This window comes from Eupeodes corollae, chromosome 2, assembly GCF_945859685.1.
Source record: "Eupeodes corollae chromosome 2, idEupCoro1.1, whole genome shotgun sequence".
NCBI classification, from domain to species: Eukaryota; Metazoa; Arthropoda; class Insecta; order Diptera; family Syrphidae; genus Eupeodes; species Eupeodes corollae.
The window spans coordinates 21,439,922-21,467,669 of record NC_079148.1 but is presented as its reverse complement, the minus strand read 5'-3'; the positions used below and the strand labels follow the sequence as shown (position 1 = coordinate 21,467,669).

Below are 27,748 nucleotides of genomic sequence, written 5' to 3'. Positions count from 1 at the left end.
AACAGATTTTGAGTTGAAAATCAATTATTACTAGTTTTATACATTTTTTTGTTTATGTTGTTATTTTATTTTGTTAGAAAACTGTAAATTAGATTTTTCTCAAAACTTTTCCGAGTGTTGAAAACTATATTTTTGTAAGTTGGAATTAGGTGGAAGCCTACATTTTTTAAAAAATATTTGAGTTGAAAATCAATTTTTATCAACTTTTGTTAAATTTTCTTTTAAGTTTTAATTTTTTTTAAAAAAACTGTCAATTTTTTTTGCTGAATGTTGACAACAATATTTTTAAAAAGATAAAAGTAGTTTAAAGCCAATATCTCAAGTTTTTGAAAATATATTTATATCAAAAATTAATTTTTACTAATTTTTTTGCTAAGATTTTTATTTTTTGTAAACATAACTGTTGATTCGATTTTTCTCAAAATACTTCCGAATGTTGAAAACAATATTTCCTAAAAGTTAAATTAAGTTGCAAGCCATAATCACAAATTTTTGGAAAGATATTTGAGTCGAAATTCAATTCTTACCAACTTTGAGTAATTTTATTTTTAGGTTTTTATTTTTTATAAAAAAAACTGTGAATTTTATTTTTCTCAAAATTTTACCAAATGTTCAAAACATTATTCTAAGCTGCACAAAATTGTTTTCGACATGAAATCGTTATGTATTCGAAAAATTTTCGAGGTGACACATTCTTTTTCCAGTTTTTTCGATTAAGATAAAATAAAACGTTTGTTCGATTTTTTTCCAAAAATATATTTGTTCGGTGTCAAGTCATAATATTAAATTAAATTCAAGTCACTAGAGTTATTGGTTCGGGAGATAATTTGGGTTAAATAAAATTGTCAACTTTTTTTAAATTGCTATGGTAAAAAAAAACAATCCATTTAATTTTTTTGAGAGTCCCTCTGCGTCTTTCTGCTTTATTATTTGCATAAAAAAATTTATTTGAAGTTGATATCTCTACTTATTCTTGAGTTATGGGTGACGAAAATAACTTCCCGAACGTATGGACTTAAGAACTCTCTTAAAATCTTTTATTTTCATTCTAGGGAAGTTGAAACGTCGAGAAATGTCAAATTTTCAATTCAACAAATCGGAAAGATTACATTAACTTTATCTGTTAAGTAATAAATTTGATAATATTACAATTAAAACCGATTAAGGAAATATTCAAATACGCTGAAATCAACTTTCTCCTAGTTATCAATACTTCAATGCCGACTCCAAAATCACTCGATTACGTCAAGTTTTTGAAATATTTCTTTTTAAGGCTATTTTAATTCATAATTAGTTCATTATTAAACAAATTCGTGACAGCTTGCGAAATCTCTAGTCCCTTTCTGCAATATTAAGTTGAAATTTTCAAAACATTCTTAGCCTTCTAAATTAAACATATCACCACATCAATTTAAAATATATTGAAAAAATATAAAAATATTGTTGAAAACATAATTTTGTAGATTGTTCTAATCATCAGTCGTGGTCAATAAAACTGCGAAACGTATATTTCAAAACCATGAAAGTATTAAATTCAATTATTTTTCAATACTTCATACAGAACCAAATGAAGACTCATTCGAAACTAATAAGAATTTCCAGAAACAAACAAATTTTCACCACGAACATTTAGCTTTTGGTAAAATTTTAATAAAAATCGAAGTAGCGGTTTTTTACAGATATTAAAAACTTAAAAGAATTCTACTTAAAGCTGATTAAAAATAATTTGCGACTTAAATATCTTGGCAACAAAAAGATATAAAATCTAACTAATTTTATCATACGTACTAAAATTTAAACAAAATCAACAAAAAAAAAACGTGAATGTAAAAAAATACTATACAAAATTTGAAAAAACTGGAAATTATTTCACAATATGCAACATTTTGTTGCCAACGTAAAATATAATTTTTGTCTTTATAAGAAATAAGAACTTTTAAAACGCCACTAAAATTAGTAAAAACTGAACCTCGACTAAAAATCTCGGGAACAAAAATGTATACTGAATTCAAACTTAATTTATCATATATGCAGAATATTGTTAACTTTTATTTAATTTTTTTTAGAAAAATTCAGTTGACAACTTTTTTTACAAAACACGAAAACCTACCAAAACACTAGAAAACTGATAAAAAATAGTTTTCGACTCAAGATTTTTGAGAACAAGAAAAGATATTGACTTAAAATTTGTTTATCTTACACAAAATTCTGTTTTTACTATTTTGTTAAACTTTTAGAAAAATCGACAGACGATCACAAATGGAAAAGTATCAGTTGGATTCGCAATCTATCCTCATTTAAAAATGTTTTAGAAAAATCATAGGGCTTTAAAGTCAGGACAGGTAAATCCCTGACAAAAGCAGTGTCTTACTTTTGAGACAGATTTTTGTATCTCTTCTGAAGGTAATAGCAGTTTAAGGTCTTTAAAAAAAGAAATTCAAGTTAATGCAAAAAGTTCTATATCATTTAAAAGTGTTTTTGTTTGTTTCATGACTTAATTATTTGATCACAACTGTACATGCAGTCTTTACTTTATATATACACAAAGTTATATACATATATGTACCTGGTCATACATATTTTCTTGTTTATTTAATACATGCCCTTCCAATGATATCCATCGCAGATTTTATTCGCACGCAATGCCTTTTCGTTTCGCGTCATACATCAACTCTCAACATCAAACTATATAAACCTCCTACAAAACCTATCTAGACCCAGACCCAGCTGCGAAACAAGCCAAACCATAATTTTCGAAAAGCTTTGTTTGATTCTTTGTCGCTTTTTAAGTCTCACAAAGAGGCAGAAGATATATAATTTAAACTTACCAATTACGCTTTTTTTTCAAAGTTTTGTTCTGCTTCTGCTCCCCGATTAAAATCATCAGGAAAACATATGAACAACAAAATAGAATAAAAACTAAAGTGAAACACAAAATGCAACGAAAATAATAATGAAAGGGAACAAAAAAGCGAATTAACTATCGGAATAACAATTAAAACAACACAAAACAATAATCAAAAAAAGAAATGTCTTGTTTTTGTTGCAAATGCAGTTTTTTTGTCCCACTGTATATTGTGTGTGTTTGGTGTGTGCAGGCAGCAGCTGATGGTCGCAGGTGCAACGTGTGCGAATGCTTCTAAACAAAAGCTCTTTTTGCCAGTTTCTCACGCTTTCATGTCACATGAAGATATTAGAAGTACCTATATACACACATACGTGCAGTACAGCAATTGTTATTACCCCCTTCCCGCCCCCTTTCGGAACACCTTATAACAAATTCAAATTGTCATGTTAAAGAGAGATATACTCGTACTTTGTCTATATACAAACATAAAATGTAGATAAAGTGAGTGAGAGAAAAAGCGCACCGTGTAAAAATGCATCTAGCAACATCGTCGCATACAAAAAGACGCATACACGCAATAATGATGCAATTTAGTGCAAAGTTCTCTTTGACAAGAAAGTTTTGTGCTTGGTGTGTACTTTTTGTTGTTGTATTTGTTTTTAATTGCATGTTGCTAGAAATATGTGTCCGGGTTGTGACTTTTTTTCCCATGCTGAGGCGCTGACAATTCATTCCACCGAAAACCCCCATTTTTCGAAATTCTTCTAATAGCAGAGTTGCCATGTGAAAGTTCGAAAGTATGAATAGATTGAAGAACATTCGAAAGCCAAAAGAGAAGCTATCAACAATTCTTTATAATCTTGACATTTTCGTTTGGCCTATACAAATAAACTGATGGGTTTTGAGATCTCCATTATAACTATGTAAACGGTGATTTTTTAAGAGCTTGACAACTTTAAAAAAAAAAAAGCATAAAATTTGCAAAATCTCATCGATTCTTTATTTGAAACGTTAGATTGGTCCATGACATTTACTTTTTGAAGATAATTTCATTTAAATGTTGACCGCGGCTGCGTCTTAGGTGGTCTATTCGGAAAGTCCAATTTTGGGTATTTTTTTCGAGCATTTCGGCCGGAATAGCCCAAATTTCTTCGGAAATGTTGTCTTCCAAAGCTTGAATAGTTGCTGGCTTATTTGTGTAGACTTTAGACTTGACATAGCCCCACAAAAAATAGTCTAAAGGCGTCAAATCGCATGATCTTGGTGGCCAACTTACCGGTCCATTCCTTGAGATGAATTGTTCTCCGAAGTTTTCTCTCAAAATGGCCATAGAATCGCGAGCTGTGTGGCATGTAGCGCCATCTTGTTGAAACCACATGTCAACCAAGTTCAGTTCTTCCATTTTTGGCAACAAAAAGTTTGTTAGCATTGAAAGATAGCGATCGCCATTCACCGTAACGTTGCGTCCAACAGCATCTTTGAAAAAATACGGTCCAATGATTCCAACAGCGTACAAAGCACACCAAACAGTGCATTTTTGGGGATGCATGGGCAGTTCTTGAACGGCTCCTGGTTGCTCTTCACTCCAAATGCGGCAATTTTGCTTATTTACGTAGCCATTCAACCAGAAATGAGCCTCATCGCTGAACAAAATTTGTCGATAAAAAAGCGGATTTTCTGCCAACTTTTCTAGGGCCCATTCACTGAAAATTCGACGTTGTGGCAGATCGTTCGGCTTCAGTTCTTGCACGAGCTGTATTTTATACAGTTTTACACCAAGATCTTTGCGTAAAATCTTCCATGTGGTCGAATAACACAAACCCAATTGCTGCGAACGGCGACGAATCGACATTTCACGGTCTTCAGCAACACTCTCAGAAACAGACGCAATATTCTCTTCTGTACGCACTGTACGCATTCGTGTGGTTGGTTTAATGTCCAATAAAGTAAACTGAGTATGAAACTTGGTCACAATCGCATTAATTGTTTGCTCACTTGGTCGATTATGTAGACCATAAATCGGACGTAAAGCGCGAAACACATTTCGAACCGAACACTGATTTTGGTAATAAAATTCAATGATTTGCAAGCGTTGCTCGTTAGTAAGTCTATTCATGATGAAATGTCAAAGCATACTGAGCATCTTTCTTTTTGACACCATGTCTGAAATCCCGCGTGATCTGTCAAATACTAATGCATGAAAATCCTAACCTCAAAAAAATTACCCTTTATAATAATGGAGTCTTTTTATGACAATTTTTCTGGCCTTACCCAAAAATATGGAACTACATAAAAAAGGTGGTGCAACGCCGAAGAGAATCAGGACCTAGTGACCTACAAGTCTTAACCAGTCCTTTCAGAGATGAAGGTAACCTAGAGTTGTTATGCCGAGACTGAACGGCAGATTTGAGAATCTCTTTTTATAGCAATAATTAGTCTTCGAGAATTTTCAATTCTTCGCAAGAGCCAGAACTAGTAAAAAACTATTTTAGATGGCACAGGTAGGGATTGAATCCAAGACCTCTGGCATCTGATATTCTTACGCACAAACCAACACGTCACAGGTACGACTCCACTTAAAAATGGTTCTTATTGAAAACTTACAAATATTACTTTTCACAATTTCGTTCTGTAATAATTTGCACAAATTAGACTCGTTTCAGAAAAAACGTGTATAACAAATTCTAAAATGGAACATTGCTACCCGATTTCTAAATTTTTATACTGGAAATGAATTTCGTTAAAATTTATAAAATTTAGTACAAGAATTTTTGAAATTTCTTAATCATTTAAATTTGGTTTCTCTATTTTTACGACTAAAGGAAATGCATAAAATTTGGCACACAAATTGGACACTTTTCATCAAAACCTAAACTCATTTGAAGTTAAAAACCAGTTCGTGTAATCCATTTCTTGTGTTTTTATTCCATACAATTTTGGTGCAGCATATTTTATCATAAACTAAGAGTTTTTCAAATTCTGAAATGGCGTAGATTAATTAGTTTTCTGTAATTTTAGAACAAAATATTCTTGATCACTATTTTTGAAATTTGGTTCATAAATTTAGCACAACATACCGAAACTTAACTTATTTGGAATTCGAAAATTATGTTCCATTACCCTTTTACCAAATAAATAGCTATGAAATTTGGTACACTTTACAAATTTTTGAGAGCTAAAATCGACTACAGCATGAATATGGTACATTATAGCAAATCCTAAGAAAAATTTGTTCGAAATTTATATGGCTAAGAGCATGGTTTGACCTAAATAAATAAATTTAAACGAAAATTTGGTACATTTGCTAAGCATTTTTTTTTTTTTTGGAAATATGAAAACAAATTAAAATTCTTCAATATTCTAGAATGGCGTAGAGTTTTACTTCAAAAACATTCAATTTTTAAATTTGGTACACAATTTTAAGAAATTACAAAATCAGCCAATGAGTGGTTCGTTTAATCGCAATTTTTAACGACTGATTTATATCAACAATCAAGACAATAATTAATTTCAAATTCAAATTTTGGAAATTTAGTACCCACAAATTCTTGATCAAAACTTAAAATAGTCCAAAGCAGGCTCATTATCTGAATTGTTAATACTGTAAAAAAATCTTAAGTAATTAAAATATTTTCTATAAAAATGTTTTGAAATTTGGAAAACTTTACAAATTTTTAAGAACTAAATACGACAGAGCAAATTTGGTGCATTATCAAAAATCCTAAATAAATTTGTTCGAAATTTATAAGTGGTTAAGAGTTAGTTGCATATTTTGACCTGAGTAAAACATTTTTAACGAAAATTTCTTACATTAGCTAAGCATTTTTTTATGCGCAAATTTTACAACAAATTCAATAGCGTAGATTGTGCCATTTGCTGAATTTTTACGACAAACAAAATTATTGATGAACATTCTTGAAATTTGGTACATACATTTGAAAAAAAACATAATCCACTCAACGTGTGGTTCACAGTTTTTTACGACTTATTCAAATCAACAACCAAAAAAAAATTTTTATAAAATTCAAATTTTTGAAATTTAATACAAAATCTTGAGCAAAATTTAAAAATTAGTTCAAAGCAGGGAGAAGTTCTGAATTATTACTGCTTTCAAAAAATACTAAGTCATAAAATTATGTTCTATAATATTGCTTTGAAATTTGGTACACTTTACAAATTTTTGAAAACGAAAAATTAAGTACATTTCAGCACATCTGTCATTTGTTAGATATTTACAAGAGGCAATGACTAATCCGTTAACTCATTTTCTTTCCCAAAATATTTTCTCCAACACATCAGTCATGTTTATTAAAATTAACGATTGCAATTTCGTTTCGTTAATTCGTTTAAGGTGGCGCTACAGTCCTTTGTGAACTAGGGCCTCACCTAACAATATTCTACATCTAGCTCGATCCCTAGCTAGATGTCTCCAGTTTCGCGCTCCAAGTTGGGTTTGGTCACCTTCCACTTGTGATCCACCTGATCCGCGGTCTTCCTCTACTGCGCTGTCATGTGTTTGTATATTCGAAGACTTTCCGGGTTGGAGCATTTGTTTCGATGCGCTTTACGTGACGCAGCCATCTTTGTCGTTGGACTTTTACCCTTCTGGATAATCCTACGTCGCTTACATCCCGTACAGCTCGTCGTTCCATCTTCTCCTCCACTCTCCTTCGATGCATACGGGACCATAGCTCACATGAAGAACTTTTCTCTCGAACCGACATAAGGTGCTTTCATCCGCTTTTGTCATAGCCCATGCTTCTGCACCGTATAGCAGGATGGGGATGATAAGGGTCTTATATTGTCTTTGGTCCCTGGAGAGAGGACTTTACCACTCAATTGTTTTCTTAGCCCAAAGAAACAGCGGTTAGCAAGAGTTATTCTGCGTTTGATCTCAGGGCTGGTGTTGTTTTCTTCGTTTACAGCAGAGCCTAGGTAGTCGAAGTCCTTGACTACCTCAAAGTAACGTCTGTCGATATTGACGTTTTGACAAAAACGTCGGTGTTGTAGGTTCTTTCTTGACGACAGCATGTACTTTGTTTTGCCCTTAGTAACCGTTAAACCCATTTTTGCCGCCTCTGCCTCAATACTAACAAAAGCCCCATTGACATCACGCTAAGTTCTACCGATTATGTCAATGATATCAGCATATGCCAGTAATTGGACAGACTTTTGAAAGATAGTGCCTCTAGTGTTGACGTGTGAGCTCTGCACTATTCTTTCAAGCACGATGTTAAAAAAATCACATGGCAGCGCATCACCTTGTCTAAAACGTTTTTTGACATCGAAAGGTTCTGTTAAGTTGTTTCAAACCTTCACGGACGAGTTTGGCAGGCAGCATCTACAGCTCGTCCCTGTAAATGCTGACATATGCGGCCTTGAAATCGATGAAAAGATGGTGGGTGTCGGTTTGCTGTTCTTGGGTTTTTTCCAGGATCTGCCGTAATGTAAATATTTGATCAACTGTGGACTTTTCTGGTCTAAAACCACACTGATAAGGACCTATCAGGTTGTTGACGATGGGCTTTAGACGTTCACATATTACGGCAGAGAAGATTTTATAGGCGATTTTAAGTAGACTGATTCCTCTATAGTTGGTGCAGTTTAGAGGGTCTCCTTTTTTCAGGATCGGGCAAACAATACTGAGATTCCATTCATCGGACATACTTTCTTCCGACCATATCATACAGATAAGTTTGTGCATGCTCCTAACCAACTTATCTCCAGCTTCTTATAGAGCTAGGCATTCAAGCCATCCGCTCCAGCGGCTTTATTAGACTTCAGCTTAGATATGGCAATCTTTACTTCGTCTAAGTTGGAAGGACGGGATTGTTGGCCTTCGGGATCTATGTTGAATGGATCATCCTGCCTGACTGCGGTATTCAGTTCGTCGTCGCCGTTATACAGTCTGCAGAAATGGTCCTTCCCTATCCTCAGCATTGACTGCGGTTCCACTATGATGTTTCCACTTTCGTCTTTGCAGCCTCCTGTTCTAGGTTTATGTACCTGTACGTATGCAATTTGGTACACTTAGTTATTTGGTAAAGCAGATTTCCCTTCAGCTAGCTTTATTGATCTATTTTTTATTTAAAGGCTGTTAACATTAAGAACGGCTATAATTAATTAGATTTTTATTTACATACGTGGTACTGGAATGTGAACAATATTGGTAAAAGAGGGGCTCAAAAAATTTAAGTTTAAAATAAGTTTTACCGAAAATTTAGTTTAATTTAATGTTAAAATATCCTTAGACCATAATATGCCCTTAAATCTTGACTTTCACAATGATATTGATTAAAATATTTTGTACCTAGTTTTGAAAATCCAGCTCGTCCTGTTTCACAATGTTCGTTTTGAATTAAATAAGTTTTTTTTTGTTGATATTCCTTCAATGTTTTTATTGGAAATTATTTAAGGACCGATAAATTGATAGAAATTGTTTTTGTCTGAAAGCTTATACGAAAAACATCTATAATTTTATCAATGTTTAACATTACAACAAAAAATTAAAAAAAAAGAAGCTTTAAATAAAGTCTTTAAATTGTGGTATTTTTTATTTTAAAATGTTTGGCAACCCTGTCATCACATAAAATTATTATAATTATTCTCTATTCTGACAGTTCGCCCTATTCGTATAGAGTGTGTATCTATCTCTGTGGGTGTGAGCTTGAATGTGATTTGTTTTTGTTTTATTATTTTACCATGCGTCAATTTTATTTGACACCTACACATAATGCGATATCAATTGATAGATAACCTTGAATATTATAAAAGTCTTGAAGACGACTTGGAAAAATGAAAAAAAAAAATACAAATATATACAAACTCAATAGTGATAGATATTATCTCAGAATTATGTGATGTTTTGATTTTTTTTGCATAATACTCAATTATTTGTACAATCTACATATGACGATAAAAATTGCGTGATATTTTTTTAACACACTCCTCACACACTGAGAAATTTCTATTTTCTACCTCATGACACATTTTTGAAAGCAGAGAAACACTAGTTTTCAATAATTATTATTTAAAAACATGTTATTTGTCATGTTTTTCTGCATTCGTATGACCTTTCATTTCAATCAAATATCATAACAGTGATTAAGTTTCATTAAAATATAAAAAGTAAAACAAAAGTTGCACCTTAACCACCCACCGTTATATACACACCCCACTCACGAAGTCCTACTGCTAATTATGTCGTTTCCTATAATTATTAAGAGAACAAAAAATAGGAACCAACTAACAGCTACTAATTTAAGTTCTCGCCATCATGAGGAGGCCTAATAATGAAAACGTATGTTGTAGGTTCTTAACTTCCTTATAAAGTGGGTGGGTAGGTAACCTAACCTAGGTAAGGTCCTTAAAAAAAAAAATGTATAACATTGCATCAATTATTCTATATAGTGACATATGTCACGTGACTAATTGCAGTACACTTTTTTGTCATTTTTCTTAGCATGCATATGGAACAAAAGGCATTCGAAAAAAAAGGAATAAAATAAGAAAAAGAAATACGAAATGACGTCATTGTGCGTCTAATTGCAGCGATTTAATTGAATACTTTAAGCCATATAGGTTCTGGAATGGAATGGAACTACAACAAAAACAACGTCTATAGAAACGAAAATGTGTTATCGTTGAAGCAAAAGATAATGGTAGGTAATTGTTGTTATAATTTGTTGTTGTTGTTGAAGGTATTTCAAATGCCGAAGCCGAAGTCGAAACCGATAACCAGCCGGCGTAATTTAAATATATTTATAACAGTCAGCTGGTTTGTATAAATATTACCATGAGCTTTTTTGTATTAGAATAGTAAAGCAAAAATGGTTAAGATATAATTCCAATATATGTAGGTACGTGGAGGCAGTATGTAGGCATATCTTGATTTTTTGGTATAAAAATACTTTTATGATGCATTTATTAAAATATCCGTAAACCTATAATCTAATAACTATAGGAATACGGAGGTGCAAATTATAGTTTTTCTTTTCAACGAAATAGGAACAAACAAGGAGTTCCTAAAGATAAAAGAAAAAAGGTACCATGCGGATTATGGTAACCTTGTTTTATAAAAAGATAATTTCGTACCAATTGAAATTTCTCATACAAAACAAAGGGTGTCTTTTTTAGACTTAATTGAATGTTATAAACAGTCATCTTACATTCTTAGAAAGATAAGGGGTTTGCCATTATAGTTTAAACATTTCGGTTGCTATGTGGAGAACGCGGATGTCTCGAATAATTTCCAGTCAAGATCACTTTTTGAAGCAATCAGGACTGTGTGTCAGAAATAACAAACCGAAAATTGCCTTTCAAGGCCTCAATCATCTCGGCCTTATACCTATGCGAAGATAAGTGACTTTACAAAACGCAATACAAACAAAATCTAGTAATTCTAATCCGCAGGATCTTAGAGGCCACTCCATAGACCCTCGACAAGTGAGATACTGTACTCACTAAAAGTTAAATAAATTGTTCATTTTGTTTTAACCGATCCATTAAATTTGCTGTTAAAATTACTGAGCATAAATCAAGTGACAGCTGTCAAAAAGACCAACTTCGAAAACAGTATTGTCTGATGGTAAAACCCGTCTTGTGATGGTTAGTGCGTTGGACTGTCATGCCAGAGGTCTTGGGTTAAATATTTTTTTTTAATAACATCATTGGAAGGAGAGGGTTTCAGGGTGACTGCCTATGCTGACGACGTTGTAATATCTGTATCTGGGAAACACCCGTAACCCTTAGCAATGTATCTTGGACGTCAATCCACATAAAACAGAACTAATACTCTTTTCGAGAAGGTACAAATTCCTCAGATTAGCCCACCCAAGATTAAAGGAATACCATTAAGCTTTTCCGACCAAGCTAAATATTTAGGCCTCATTTTAGACAAAAAACTAAATTGGGAGGCAAATATTGATGAAAGAGTAAAAAAGGCTACTGTTTTGCTCTTTACTTCTAAAAAGGCCATAGGATCAAAATGGGCCTTCTCCCCAAAAATAACCCACTGGCTATACACTTCGTTAATTAGACTGATACTCATTTATGGAGTTGTGGTATGGTGGACCGCACTGGACAAGATGGTAAATCTTAATAAGCTCATCAAAGTCCAGAGGTCAGCAGGTATGTGCATTACAGGAGCACTTCGCTAAACACCAACCGCAGCACTGGAAGTGCTTTTAAACCTAACACCTCTTGACATCTTCTCACAAATGGTGGCAGACAACTCATGTGTGAGGCTTAGAGCCACCTCTCAATGGAACAGTAGCAATACTGGACATACTACTATACTACTACAACCCCAAAACTGGTGTTCGGTAAAAGCTTCCATGTGTCCATCCCTTCAAGATCATCCTGGGAAGAAGAGAGACCTCTCCCTGGAAGACGATGCGGTGCACTTCTATACAGACGGTTCAAAGACCGATCACGGAGTTGGAAGTGGTATCTTTTCGGAACAACTGAATCTCAGTCTATCATACAGACTTCCCAATCAATGTAGTGTATTCCAGGCAGAAGTAATGGCGATTAAAGAGGCATTATCCTGGCTCAAAGAAAACGTTATATGTTGTAAGGATATACGAATCTTCTCGGACAACCAAGCCGTTCTTAAATCTCTCGCGTCTGTCTCCACAAACTCTCAAACAGTCTACGATTGTCGATCATCTCTTAATGAGATGACGGAACAGTTTAACATTCACCTCATTTGGGTGCCGGGCCACAGAGACATTCCTGGAAATTGCAAAGCCGATGAGCTCGCCAAAAACGGAACACTTCTGCCTTATGTTAGACAAAAACATAACATAGGAACACCACTTGCTACATGCAAATATCTTCTCAAGCAATATGCTCTAGAAACAACAAATGCTAGATGGTCACAGAGTACCACCTGCCAAGCAAATATGGCCAAGCATAGACTTAAAACGGTCAAAAGGCTTGATATCCCTGAGCAGACAAAGTATAAGCTCTACAATTGGAGTAATTACACTGCTTTATAGGAAGACATGCTCTGAGGCTAGGGGTCTACACAAATCACTTCTGTAGAAGCTGCATGGACGAAGACGAGGAAGTAGTGGAAACAGTCCAACACCTTCTATCTACATGTCCAGCACTCTACATCAGAAGGAATAACTTTCTCGGCAATCCCTTCTTCGATAATACCAGTGAACTGGCAACGATTGACACAAAATGTCTCTCAACTTCATTAAAAGTACAAAATGGTTTGTTTAAGTTCAATACATTGGACAGCCACTCCAGTATAACCTAACCTATCTAAAGTTTTATTCACGGGTACTATCTCTTGCGAGGAATTGACAAATCTTCCAAGAGTAATTCCTGTCATAAAAAGTGCGTTCTCAAATTAGCCGTTAGCCACTTAATTTATTTTTAGATACAAAAAAAAAAAATATTATTGGTTTTTGGAGGCGGAGGAAACTATTCTAATATTGATTCCCCGAATCAAATAATCAGATTCAAAAGGTGAGATGTGAAAAACTTTACAAACACTCAAGCCTGGTACGCAGTTAAAGTAAAACGAATTTTTCCGGCGGTCTCCAAGAGCAGAGTAAAATGAAAACGAAAAATATATGTGGAGAGTTCTGTCAGCTGTAATCTTCTGGGATTATTCCTGTAATGTCTCGCCTTGATCTGAAACGCCAAGATTTTTGTGAAGTCTCTGCTTCAACTTCCAAATAGCTTGAATGGCTTCGGCCAACGAGGCCAGTTTCTTTTTTCCTTCGAAGAGAAATCGATTTTTTTTTCTTCACCTTATTTTTTGGAAGTTGAAGACAGTTTTTCCGCCGTTTTTTGTTGAACACATCCTTTCTCAATGACACTTCACTGTTTTTCTGTTGGTTTTAAATAATTTTTGACAACAAAAAATAAAATGTTAACATTTTCTGTTTTTCAAAATTGATTTATGTAGGTTGAATTTTCAATTTAATTCTGATAACAGGATTATTTATTAAGACTTTGTTTGAAACATTTGGTCTCGTTAATAAGTGGAAACTTATGCAAATAGGTAATATAATCACCTACAAGAGGGTTAAACTAAGCGATACTAGCCTCAAAAACAGAATCGGTGCATTATTCAATAACATTTTATCGACTGGGACTTTTCCACATGACTGGAAAAGAGCAAAACTCAAGCCGATTCCTAAAAGCTCTAGAAACAAACATAATTTTGGTGAATATCGCCCGATCTCACTTCTCTCCGTACTCTCCAAGATTTTCAAACAAATCTTAGCGAGACGAATTAGTTGGTTACTAGAAGAAAAGGTTAGCACCGAACAATACTCTATCAGGCCAAATAGAAGAGTATCAACGCTTTTGCATCTTTTGGAACATAAACTAGCAGAAAATTTGTCGAAAACTAAGCACAGTATTGTTATGTCATTGGACTTAGAAAAAGCTTTTGATAGAGTAACAATAGTTCCGGTAAACGAGCAGCTTTATACAAACGGAGTGTACCTAAGAGAATACTTAAGATTGTTATATCCTTTATTGCAAATAGAACCTTTAAAGTAAACGTGGATTGATACGATTGTTTTCTAAGGAAATTGGAAAATGGCACACCTTAAGGTTCACCACTTTCAGTAGTGCTGTACAACGCATACATAGAACGAGCTTTCACAACCCACTTACAATCTCGATTTTAATAGTGTTTAGGCCGATAATATCCTATGTCGTAGCGTCCGGCACCCCAAGTCAGGTTCAAGATATTCTGCAACAAGCGGACTTTTCAATGTCAAAATGGTCCGAAAAAACGGGTGCAATTATAGCATCCTCAAAAATTGAGACACTTCAAAGAAATGTACTTGTATTCCATTCTCCTTACGTAACACTCCAATTCCATTAAAAAAATGAGCAAAGATTCTTGGAGTTATGTATCACTTAGGTGATAAGCGGCTTAAAATCAAGGAACAACGCATTCAAAATGATCTGTTCAAAGAAAAAAGGACCACATATAGAAACAGCTCTTCAAATTACCAAGGCTCTGGTGGAAGGGACACTACAACACAGCTTAACCCTCTTTATGAGGAGAACATCTCGAAAATTAACGCAGCTATAGACGAATGCTTTAGAACGGCAACAGGTGCCGTTAGATCGTCAAACGTTGAAGCACTTAGAGCTGAAGGAGGTTATGTATCCTTTAAATATTCCGCTGAAAAAAGGGCAAACAATCTTTTAACCAAAGCCATAGTAAGTCCAACACACCCATTGTTCGAAACTGTAGAAAAAGCTATTTCTTCAAACACAAATGGGAAAAGTAACTCAGTATCTGCTTTAACTAATTTGGTCACTTTATCTGTATTCCCCCGAATCGCTTTAGAACATGATGTATTAACAGTGTCTCACAACTCTCCACCATGGAAACTAAACTCTCTACGAATAAACATCAGTCTGGCTAACCACAAAAAGCAAACACGTCCGACGCTCTATACAAAATGCTACATGAAGAACCTATCGCAAACATAGGATCGGACAGAATCTTTTACACCGACGGTTCGCAAAAACAAAAAATCATTGGTGATCCTATGCTGTTGTAGAGTTCCAATTCTCCACTCTTCACCAGGCTCTACTTCCAGAATATTCGAGCAGTTACATAGCCGAGCTAGCTGCAATTTACAAGGCGATCTCTGTAGTTCAACTAAACTCTGAACGTTTCTTAATCCTCAACGTTAATAACAAATATCCATCTCTCCAAACTTTAAGAAAATGCTTGTACTACAACACAAACATCACTTTAGCTTGGATACCCGGACACTGCAGAATAGAAGGTAATGATGCCGCTGACCTTGCAGCAAAACACGCTATTCGCTAGCCTCAGATACTTGAGCATCCTAAACTACCCCAGCTTTTAAAAACAACTTTCACACATTTTCAAAAGCTAGAACTTTCAAAAAAGTGGCGTAGCGCTCACACCTTTCTTCAAAAACATCAACCCTGTAACACACGTGTCCAATATAACCAGTCCTTTAGCAAAGAAGAATGTATAAAAGTGTTAAGAGTTAGAATAGAAAAACACTGTTTACAAGTAAACACTTCTACACTCGTCAAGCTCCAGAGGAATGTTCAAATTGTGAAACATCTCTTACAACCTGGCACATTTTTTTAGAGTGTTCCGTTTCTTGAGAAACACATACTGAAACAGACGACGTAGTTCAAGCTCTGGAAAAAATCTTAGATCCATCAAATGTCAAAACTATCTATCGAATTAAAGCTGCCATATCTGCTCACCAGAATGATGAAATTTAATTAGTTAAGTTTCCATAATTGTTATCTTGTGAATAATGTAAAAATGTAAACAATTTTGTCCTTAAGCCTTAGTAAATTAAAAACGGCATCGCCTCGTATGGTAACCCTGATGCCTTAAATAAGTAATTCATAAATTTAGTTTGTAAGTTACTTCAATAAATAAATAAATAAGTAATATGCATGGCGCTTAAAAACTTATTAACTTCAAATTTGTAAGCAACATAGGCAGAGTAGGACATAAACAACTCGTTTTACTCACTTTAAAAGGTGTTTTATTGTATGATTATTATTATTACATTTTTCAAAACCAAAAATAGATAAACTCCACATTTTAATTTTCTATTTTTCACACTGAACAGTGTTGACCATGATCAATCAAATATTTATTTAAAATACGCATACAAAATGGTGTTTGATTTGCGTGATAGAAAACGAGCCAGAAAGAATGAACGCTGCAATATACTTTAAATCAGTTAGGTACACAAAACGCTTTCAAAACCTCATCATCCTCATTCCTCATCATCAACATTTCTATGTATATACACATTGCTCGTGATGTGTATATACATATGTGCTGTCATGTCTGTCATGAGATTGTAACGCAACAAAATTTATATTCATAATCACCATACAGCAAGCAAATAAAACGCAAAAAAAGAAAATTAAAAAATCATAAATAAAATAATAAAAAGAAAAACACAAATGCCCATAGAACGATTGCATAACGTTCGCTATACGACTTAGCGTATATATAAACTTAAAGCCCGTACAACACACATCACGAGAAGATAAGATTTAATGCAAAACACGGATCACCATGTTAAATAAAAAAGAGGAACAAATTTTTTGCAAATACGACAATAAAACATACAAAGTAAAAAACAAAGAGTTTCTTGTCAGTAAAATAATAAAAATGGACCTCTGTATATGCAACAACAGCAACAACAAAAATTGAAAAGAAAAAAATCCGTTTGCTCAAGGCCAAGGCCATCATAATAACCCATACCATTTAAAGCACGATTGACAGCGTTGACGGAGGTGACGGTGATGAAGTCGGTGACGGGACGAGGAAATGACAAACGAATGCGATCTTGCTTTGTGTCTTTTTCATAACAAAATTTTCGACGAACTCAACTCTCAACTTATAACTCAGCCCAGGCAAATAGCAGCATCAGAAGCGGCAGCAGCCGGCCTGCAAACTGCGCCAACCAGACAGATAGACAGACAGCCATACAGAACGTAAATGATAAGCCTGATGGCGATATGGCGCGGTGAGACGCCCTGACTGAGTGCATGCAACATTGTCTGAGTTCGGATAAGATCACGACTAAAAATGAAGCATCTTGGTCAGTCAGTTAGTCGGTCAAAGCTTTCCGGGATGGGAATGAGATGCTCAATGTTCATAATCAGGTTCGTGAGAAGTGAGATCGTGGCATGCCACCAATCATGCTTTACCGATCTTTCATCTATACGTATGTATGTAGATAGAAGTTCTGTTCAATATTCATTTTTCGAGTTGTTCATCTCATTTAGAAGAGGAAGCTTTAGTTTTATCAGCAGCAGAATTCTGTGTACTCCCGCACCTCTCACGAAAAAACAAGCACCGCACCACATCGTCTCACTGCCATTGCCACCGATGCGATCGCGATCGCAATTCACGAGCGATCGTGCTTGACGCATTCATGTTTTTTGTGTGTTGTGCTGCCATAACTCACCTGCATACATACATCATCACCATCATATACATCATCGCATGTGTGTTGTTTGTATGGCGATGTATGGTGTAGTGTGGTGTGGTGGCGGATGGCGGATGGCAGATGGCGGAACTAAGAAAAAATAATAATTCGCAATGCATGCACGATCATCATGTTGGGGCGCTGCTATAGTTGTAAGTTTGTTTGATTGCCTTTGAAGATGATTGTGGTGATCATGATGATCTTCATGATGATCATCATCATTTTTGTGATTGTGATTATCATTCCTCATCTTTTTCGTCCCGGGAGAAATACACGAAACGCACAGCAAAGCAAACAACAAGAATATAAGACAATCCGAGTTATAAATAATGGCGATTGTGAATGCGATTTATGTGATCATCATTAATCTCAGAGCGGTTTGTGGTTTGATGGAAATAGTGTGGAATGTGCTGTGCATATCTACGTGCGTCTAACGTCGGAAAGAAAATAATATCGAATCGATTCCATAGAGACTATTGGTTCTAAACGGGCTCGGTATTCGTAGGTTTTTAATGAAATTCAATCGAAATAGGTTCCTCTATAGTTTCAGTAAAAATGCGTGTGAAGAGAGATTTGAAGCCCCCAGGAGTCATACACCGATAGGAAATTATTTTTAAATCTTGGTTTGTAGAAAGGTATATTTTTTTTAGCAAGGGAAATAAAACTACCTACCTTTATTCAAATGCAAATTTTAAGGCTATTATAACTACTTTTTTCGCCTAAGTGAATTTAAAGACTTAAACATGGTAATATTATTACTCTGTAAAAGATTGTGTATTAAAATGGTTTAAGACCTCAAGCGTTTTTCTATTTTTTAACTTGATAATCGGTTGAATCATTAGAAAGATGAAGCTTTAACGCGGATAAATAACCTAGCCACTTAAGTGAAGTGCCTAGAGAGGATTTATTACACATTAATATCATTTCGTTCAACTTAATAAAGGTAGTCAAAAGTCAACGACTTATTAAGGTTTGAATTTGTTTCAAAAGGTGACTAAGACCTTTCTAATATGAAAAGAGCGGTATATGTTCATAAAAGTGATGAGGTTAATTTTGGCGGCATTGGAGGAAGATTACAGCAATTTTTGTATGCTTTAAGGTAAAACCATGATCAGACTATTTTTTCATAGTGGCATTTAAGTGGTTAAGGAAAAGTCCATAATTCAAGTTTATATCAATGAAAGTTTAATAAGCTTGCTAGAAAACATCTTCTGCGGTTAACCGATTTGTTTTTAATTGTTTTGAGGTACAAAGTTTCGTTTTTATTTCTACCTTTAAGAGTCTTACAAATGAAAACCTTTCCAAAAAAAAGTTTAAAAACATTCACAAATCCAACAAAATGCAATGTGAATAAATTTAAGAAGTGACATTTTTGAGAGTGCAATTCTATGTTTTCTATGTTTTTTTTTAAATTCAAGTTTAAGGTCAAAAAAATACCCGTGGCACGATAGTTAGTGCGTTGGACTGTCATGCGAGAGGTCTTGGATTCGATCCCTGCCTGTGCCACCTAAAGTTTTTTCACGGGTACTGCCTCTGCGAGGAATTGACAAATTCTCCAAGAGTAATCCTTGTCATGAAAAGTGCTTTCTCAAATTTGCCGTTCGGATTCGGCTTGAAACTGTAGGTCCCTTCCATCCCTGACAACAATTCTCGCACACAGGAATGGTTGAGAGTTGTCAGTCACTAGGCCCTAGTTCTCAAACGGACTGTTGCGCCACCGAATTTATTTAGAGGAAGTATATACCAATTTTTGTGTTCTTTAAGGTAAAACTATGATCAGACTATTTGTTCATTGGGGCATTTAAGTGGTTAAGGAAAAGTAAGAGAAAATTTGTTTCCATAATTCAAGTTTATATCTAAGAAAGTTCAATAAAGCTTGCTAGAGAACATCTTTTGAGGATTTGTTTTTAATTGTTTGAGAAACAAAACTTCCGAAAGTTTTCGACTTCCTTAATTCTACTTTTAAGAGTCTTACAAGAAAAAACATTTCCAAAAAAAATCTGAAAGAATTTGTAAGCAAAAAAACCATTCACCGATCCAACAAAATATATTGTGAAATATTTTAAGAAGTGACACTTTTGAATTCGCAATTCTATGTTTTTTTAAATTCAAGTTTAAGGTAAAAATACATAATTTTTTGTATTTAATAGAAAACGGTAGAAGTTATAATTTTAAAATATGAATTCTATATTTTCTATGTTTGTTTTTATTGTTTCAATTTTAAATTAAAATATTACATTTAAAAGACGTTTTTATGTTTCACAATGAATGCAAAATGACTTCAAAATTTGATTTTTGGTAAACTAGTTTAAAATTATGTCTTCCTTTATTTTTACCTTTTTCTTAAAATTTTTTAATAGAGAGTTTTCATTAGTTAAAATTATTTTCAATTTCTATGTTTTTTATGTATATTTCCTGTTCGCAACTTAAGTTTTGAAACGTTGCTAAAACTGAAATTTACTATGAATAAATTCAAAATGTTTTTCGATTTATTGACGCAAAATTAACCCATCACATTCTCATTCTATGTTTTCTATGTTTTTTTCTGTCTTATTATGTAAAGATCAATTTAGGAAAATACCTCCACAAACTGTAATTCAGAATTTTTATCAAATCTTATTTATTATTATTATTTCTAACGACTTGTCGTTTTTTCTATGTTTTTATTTATAATTATGAATTTCTATAGGAGCTATCTTTTCAAGATTTAAAAAAAAAATAAGTTATTTAATTTATGTCATAAGAATTAACACATAAGTTTTTGAGCAAATACCCAACATTTCCAATGTTTAGTTGATGCAATGTTTTGAAATTTGTCACAACGCTTTAAAACTTTATCGTTCTATGTTTTTATTATTATTTTAATTGACACAAATGTACGTTAATGGATTTGTTAAAGAAGATTTTGAGCTCCATGCGTTTTAGTTGATTTGCCATTATTTGGTAGTTAATAAAATATTAATTATCAACGGTTTTTGTTTAGCAGATCCTTTAAATTCTATGTTTTCTTTTACTTCTTATAATGCTTAAATATAATGCAAGGCAGAATTAAAGTTACTTCAAAAATGTAAGACAACTTATCGGAACATTTCCGAATTCATGTATTAAATTCAAAATCTTTGAACTTACTTCGAAAGTTTGATATAGCGAAGCAGAAAAAACATAGAAATACAAGATTCTATGTTTTTATTTCTAACTACGATTTGTGTATCTTTAAATGTTGATTCTCTACCTTGAAGCTAATAAATTCGAGAACTAGTCTATTCTTCCATTCTTGAAAAATGCATAATTTTTGGTTCCATAAAAGTTAAAAATATTATTTTCAAACGAACTGCACAATGTTACCCAAAAAATTAAATAATTTATAAAAAAAAAAGTAAAGTCATAACTTACCTTAAACTAGAACACTCGCCAGTCGGGCGTTACCCGTCCAGCAATCCATAAGATAGTAATTTTTCTTGGCCGTGTTGCCAGATTTCTCCGTTATTATCTACAATACTACACACGATTTGTATAGCGTCAACAGCGTTGGTGGCGGCGCGCGGTGACGCAGTGAGAAAGAGAGAGTGCGGCTGATGCAACTATACTGCTACTAATCCTTATTGAGCCCACAAATTTTACAAACCAAATTAATTAATTTTACTTTTTTTTTGTTGTTAATGTTGTATTGTTGAATTGATCAGTTTTTTTTATATGTTTAATAATTGTATTTTTAGCCTCCTGTTGCTCCTTTTTGTCCTTTGTTTATTTTTATAAACTTTTGTGTGCAGAGATGAAAAAAAGAAACGAATCCTGAAAATAAAATAAAAATATAAAAATAAAATTAATTAAAAAAACTAAATATTTATTTGAAATTTAAGGATCAGGGTTTTATGAAAAAACAATTATAAAATAGGTGTGGACATTCTTTATTTTTTATAATGGAATTTCTAAAACTTAGCAATGTCATTCTGAAAGACTTCTCTTTTACCCGTTTCCCTTTATCCACCGAATAATGTATATCTATGTAGTAGAGATAATGTCCTTAAAATTTGTTGTAAATTTTCGTTTTCTTCTTTGTGTCTTGTTCGGATGGTAATTAAAAGAGAGTGAAAGTTTACTCACGATTTCAACCCCCATATGTGAAGTTTGCTTGCATTCTTTGCATAAATTACATGCACCTTTAATATAACAACTCAAACCCCTTCATTTTTGCCAAAACGAAGTATAAGGAGGCAGACTGCACAAATGTGTGTTGTATGTATGACAAACGAAAGGAGCATCATTAATATGCGCACTCACTGTACCCCCTACAACCCCCCATCCCTCAACAAACCCTTCCCTGCCACCACCAACCATTTAAGGGAAAGCGAGTTGTGTTGTCGAGGTTGTTTTCTATGCATCCAAAGGCTTAAGGAGCAAGCAGATGATTTTTGTAACTGGGAGGTGTGCGGTGTGCGGGGGTGTAGATAAATGTAAGATTATACTTATTTTAGAATACAGATTTGAGTCAGAGCAAAGGTTGTTGCCATATCATGATTCCTTACAGCGTCATTCTCGTATATGACATAAAATTCGCTTAGCTTATATTTTTATTTTTGAGTGAAACAAAATTTCACATAGGTTTTCATCGTGAAACAACAACAAAAACACTTTCTCATATATTTCAAACTTTCAGGGTGTTTGTAAGTTCAAAATATTTGTATGAATTCAAAATGCGGGTGGATTTTTTGTTTGAGAAAGTTTTATTTTCTAGAATGAACTCTTGTTTTTTTAACAACATCATCAGCTGATGATGATTATGATGGTTTATAATGAAGAAGAAACCTCCGCCATTATTCAAAATGAAATGCATGAATCTTTTAATTGAGTTTTCTTCCAATACACATGGGTAGGTAAAAAATGAATATGTGAATATCAAGACATACATATAAACATATCGTCACTTTTTTCGATATGGCTAAGAAACAAATAACTTTGTTTTTTTTTTTTTATTTTGAGGAGGTGGTTTGTAATTTTATTTCAGCTTTATTGTTGCTAGACACTCTTTGTACTCTACAAAGTTTAAAAATTTGTATAAACTCAAAAATTAATTGAAAATGTTTAAAATTGTGCATCTTTTAGAAAAATGGCTAAAAAAGTGCTCTCATAAAAGTTTTTCCAACACGAGGTTTTATTAACTTCCCATAGGAAGTTATTGTAAAGGGTGATAGTATTTGACAGATCACGCGGGATTTCAGACATGGTGTCAAAGAGAAAGATGCTCAGTATGCTTTGACATTTCATCATGAATAGACTTACTAACGAGCAACGCTTGCAAATCATTGAATTTTATTACCAAAATCAGTGTTCGGTTCGAAATGTGTTTCGCGCTTTACGTCCGATTTATGGTCTACATAATCGACCAAGTGAACAAACAATTTATGCGATTGTGACCAAGTTTCGCACTCAGTTTACTTTATTGGACATTAAAGCAATCACACGAATGCGTACAATGCGTACAGAAGAGAATATTGCGTCTGTTTCTGAGAGTGTTGCTGAAGACCGTGAAATGTCGATTCGTCGCCGTTCGCAGCAATTGGGTTTGTGTTATTCGACCACATGGAAGATTTTACGCAAAGATCTTGGTGTAAAACCGTATGAAATACAGCTCGTGCAAGAACTGAAGCCGAACGATCTGCCACAACGTCGAATTTTCAGTGAATGGGCCCTAGAAAAGTTGGCAGAAGATCCGCTTTTTTATCGACAAATTTTGTTCAGCGATGAGGCTCATTTCTGGTTGAATGGCTACGTAAATAAGCAAAATTGCCGCATTTGGAGTGAAGAGCAACCAGAAGCCGTTCAAGAACTGCCCATGCATCCCGAAAAATGCACTGTTTGGTGTGGTTTGTACGCTGGTGGAATCATTGGACCGTATTTTTTCAAAGATGCTGTTGGACGCAACGTTACGGTGAATGGCGATCGCTATCGTTCAATGCTAACAAACTTTTTGTTGCCAAAAATGGAAGAACTGAACTTGGTTGACATGTGGTTTCAACAAGATGGCGCTACATGCCACACAGCTCGCGATTCTATGGCCATTTTGAGGGAAAACTTCGGAGAACAATTCATCTCAAGGAATGGACCGGTAAGTTGGCCACCAAGATCATGCGATTTGACGCCTTTAGACTATTTTTTGTGGGGCTACGTCAAGTCTAAAGTCTACACAAATAAGCCAGAAACTATTCCAGCTTTGGAAGACAACATTTCCGAAGAAATTCGGGCTATTCCGGCCGAAATGCTCGAAAAAGTTACCCAAAATTGGACTTTCCGAATGGACCACCTAAGACGCAGCCGCGGTCAACATTTAAATGAAATTATCTTCAAAAAGTAAATGTCATGGACCAATCTAACGTTTTAAATAAAGAATCGATGAGATTTTACAAATTTTAGGCGTTTTTTTTTTTTAAAAGTTCTCAAGCTCTTAAAAAATCACCGTTTAATAGGTCCAATTTGTCAAATTGAAAATTTTTACATTTCTCGACGTTTCAAGGTCCCTACAGTCGAAATAAAAGATTTTTAGAAAGAAAAATTCGAAAATTCTACGAATAAAAAATGACTTGATCTCCGAAACAATTTTGTGCAATAAAAAATAACGTTTTTAACATCTGGTAAAATTTTGAAAAAAATGAAATTGACAGTTTTTTTACAAAAAATAAAAACCTAGACGTAAAACTTTACTAAAACTAAGTAAAAATTTACTTTCGACACAAATAGCTTTTCAAAAATTAAAATGTTGTCTTCAAACCTTTTTTATTTTACCTAAAAAAATATTTTAGATATTCAGTTGTTTTTTTATAAAAATTCCACGATCAGTTTTTTCATAAAAAAATATAAAATCTACAAAAACTAGTACCGAAATTTGGTAAAAACTGATCCTCGATTCTTGATATCTTCTAAATTAATTAAAATAAAATGCTATTAAAATTGGTAAAAATTTGTTTTGGACTTAAAATCTATTCAACAAAACTAGATTTTCAAACTAAACAATTTCTTGATATGAAAAATATTGTTGTTAATTTTAAAATTTTTAAGAATAATTCAACTAACAACTTTTTAAACCCAACACGAAAACCTATAAACTTTTAAGCAAGACAAATTGACAGACAGGATGGGAAGTAATCAGTGTGGGTCCCATCCCAGCCTCTTTTTACTTGCGACATATAGGAACTATATGGCAAGTTTTGCATTCGTGCCAAATTTCTAACTCGAGATTTTAATCAAACATGATATTACGATGGTAAAAAAGTGGTTCCCTCGATTCCATCCATTCAGTTTTGTCTGTCTGTCTAACAAACTCCTACAGCATAAACCATTAGGCCGATTGAGTTCAAAATTGGAAGTTAAGATGTTTAGCAGATTCGCGTTAGGCGTTTTTTACATTTTTTTTAAGATCAAAACTAACAGTGGCTCGAATTTTCTCAAAAACAAACCGATAGAATTTTTTAAATTTTCTCTAAAATAAATAATTTAATAAGAAAAACATATTTTTGTAATGCTCTAGAATGGTATCGCTCATAGAACCGTTATTTTGTTTTTAAATTTTCTCAGTAACTTTTAAACCGATTGCAATAATTTTTTTTCTGAATAAGGTCTTATATTGCATTTACAACATTTGATTATCAAAAGTACTTTTTTGATTGTTTGGATTTTTAAAAAGATATTGTTTTTTTTTTTAAATTCGATATCTCAAAAACGGGTCAACATTTTTTTAGACACCTACCTAACCACACAACCAATAGGCGATCGCTTTACAATTTAAACATACATGTTCTTCCTCTTTCTAGTCTTCAAATAATTTACTCTACATCCTGCTTCTTCTTATATGAAATTAAAATAAGGCTATCCAAAGGAAAAAGCTTTGAACGAAATAGTTGAATACATAAACAATTGTTTTCGTTAAGTACGCTTACAAGTATATTTCACTTCCGGGAAGAAATGAACTAGGATGAGTTGTGTCTTGATATGAATTGCGCGTTTTTTTTTGACAAATCAAACGTCATTTATATCTTTGAAGACAAACTTATTTTACAGGTATATTTTAAAATCTTATATAGGTACTTTTTTAAATAGACTTTTTGAAAGTTCGTGCGTCCAGTCGTTTTATTTATTTAGAAATTGTCATTCAGAACATTTTGCGTCTCAATCTGATGTTACCCAGGGAAGCCATTTTGACCCTTTTCTGTTCATCCTGCCTATTAATGACGTATCACGTCTATCCTCAAGTGAGTTTCTCATTTTTGCTGACGACACGTGAACATTTTTTAAATAATAAAGTACACCCTCTTTTTTTGAATAGTTGTCACTTGACTTGTGAAACGATATTCACTTCTTGTGGAACTGTTGTTTAAATTCTCTATGAAAATGGTGCCAAATTGCAGTGATATTTTGCAACCCTTAAGTCGTTTTGTTTCGTCTAAAGTACCTGGCAGAAATAATGAAGCAGACAAAATTTGAGCTCTTAGGACAATTTAGTATTAGGGTGAATTACAATCCTGTACGACACTCCAGAACAACTGAGACAATTTCGACACGGTAACACGTAGTGTGACAAAAACCCCGTTTTTTTAAATTCGCCGCGAATTAAGCTACAAAGCGTAACGCGTTATGCTTCTTAAAGTTCACCACCAATTTACTATTGTCGTTGATTCAGTCCTTGAAGTGCTTCAAAAGTATACAAATTTTAAATCGAAAATCTTGAAAAATTTAAAATTCTTTTACATCTTCAACGTGTCGATTTTTGGTGCGGTCTTAGGACAAGATGGAGGTGTGAAGAGGGTGGTGCAATTCTGTACATGAAAAGTGAATTATTAAATTCCGATTGCAAGTTATTGTAAAATTTTGACATTTCTGGACGTTTCAAGGTCCCTAGATTATAAATAAAAGATTTTTAGAAATATTGTTTTGACATTCAATAATTTTTTTTTATAAAAATCCAACAGTCAGTTTTTTTTTATAAAATATTAAAATCTACAAAAAATAATACGCAAATGTTACTAAAATTGGTAGAAATTGGTTTTTGACTGAAAATCTCATTAACAAAACTAGATTTTGAAATCAAATTATTTCATGATATTCAAAATACTGTTGGTAATTTTTAAATATTTAAGAATAATTCAACTGACAACTTTTCTATCAAAACACGAGAACCTACAAACCTTTTAAGTAAAACCAATCGAATCGACAGACGGGATGGGAAGTTATCAGTGTGGGTCGCATCCCAGCCTCTTTTTAAAATTATTATTGAATGATTAATGATTGAAATGTTCATTAAAGTATCTGCAAGTGTTTCAGTTCACATAGTCTACACTTTAAGAAGCCACACATTTAAAATGAATCAACTTGATTAAAATGACAAGTACATTAAATATAAGACTGCCTGACCCTTTTTTCGGTATTACACATTCATAGAACCAGCACAAGGTTCCAAAAAGCGTGTCTTATTTCTCCAATTACTGTCAACTTTGTCAACTTCTTTTATAAACCTCATTATATTTACCTACAAATATCTGGCTACTTATTGTTCCGAGAAAACATTCTGTAATCAAATAGGTCATTCCTCACGTACATTTGTACCTTACTACTCGTATACACCATTGCTTTTAAAAAATAAGACACTTTGTCTATTATTTCTGACTTTGCAAAAAAAAAAACAAGAACCTAACTCCGATTGCAAACTTTGAATGCGAAACGCATTCAACTAAAATTATTTCCTTAGAAGTTTCTTAAGAATAAAAATAAAAAATTCAAAACCCTAAACGGTTGTACATGTTTAAGTTCATGTTCTTTGATCGTTTTGTTTTTTTTTCTTTTATAAAATTGATCGTGTTACATTTGAAAAAAAAGAAACTTTTTTATGATATCATACATCATTCGCACTTATTTT

General features: G+C 33.4%; 1 protein-coding gene across 8 annotated transcripts in view; it reads right to left on the bottom strand.

The window, feature by feature from the left end:
* Positions 1 to 27,748, bottom strand: part of LOC129948561 (longitudinals lacking protein, isoforms N/O/W/X/Y) — a 398,307-nt gene that overhangs the window by 303,785 nt on the left and 66,774 nt on the right. For all 8 annotated transcript variants that reach the window (XM_056059654.1, XM_056059653.1, XM_056059656.1 and 5 more), the window contains one exon: positions 21,238 to 21,636. The gene's annotated coding sequence lies outside the window, so the exon portion shown is untranslated. The remainder of the gene's footprint in view (positions 1 to 21,237; positions 21,637 to 27,748) is intronic.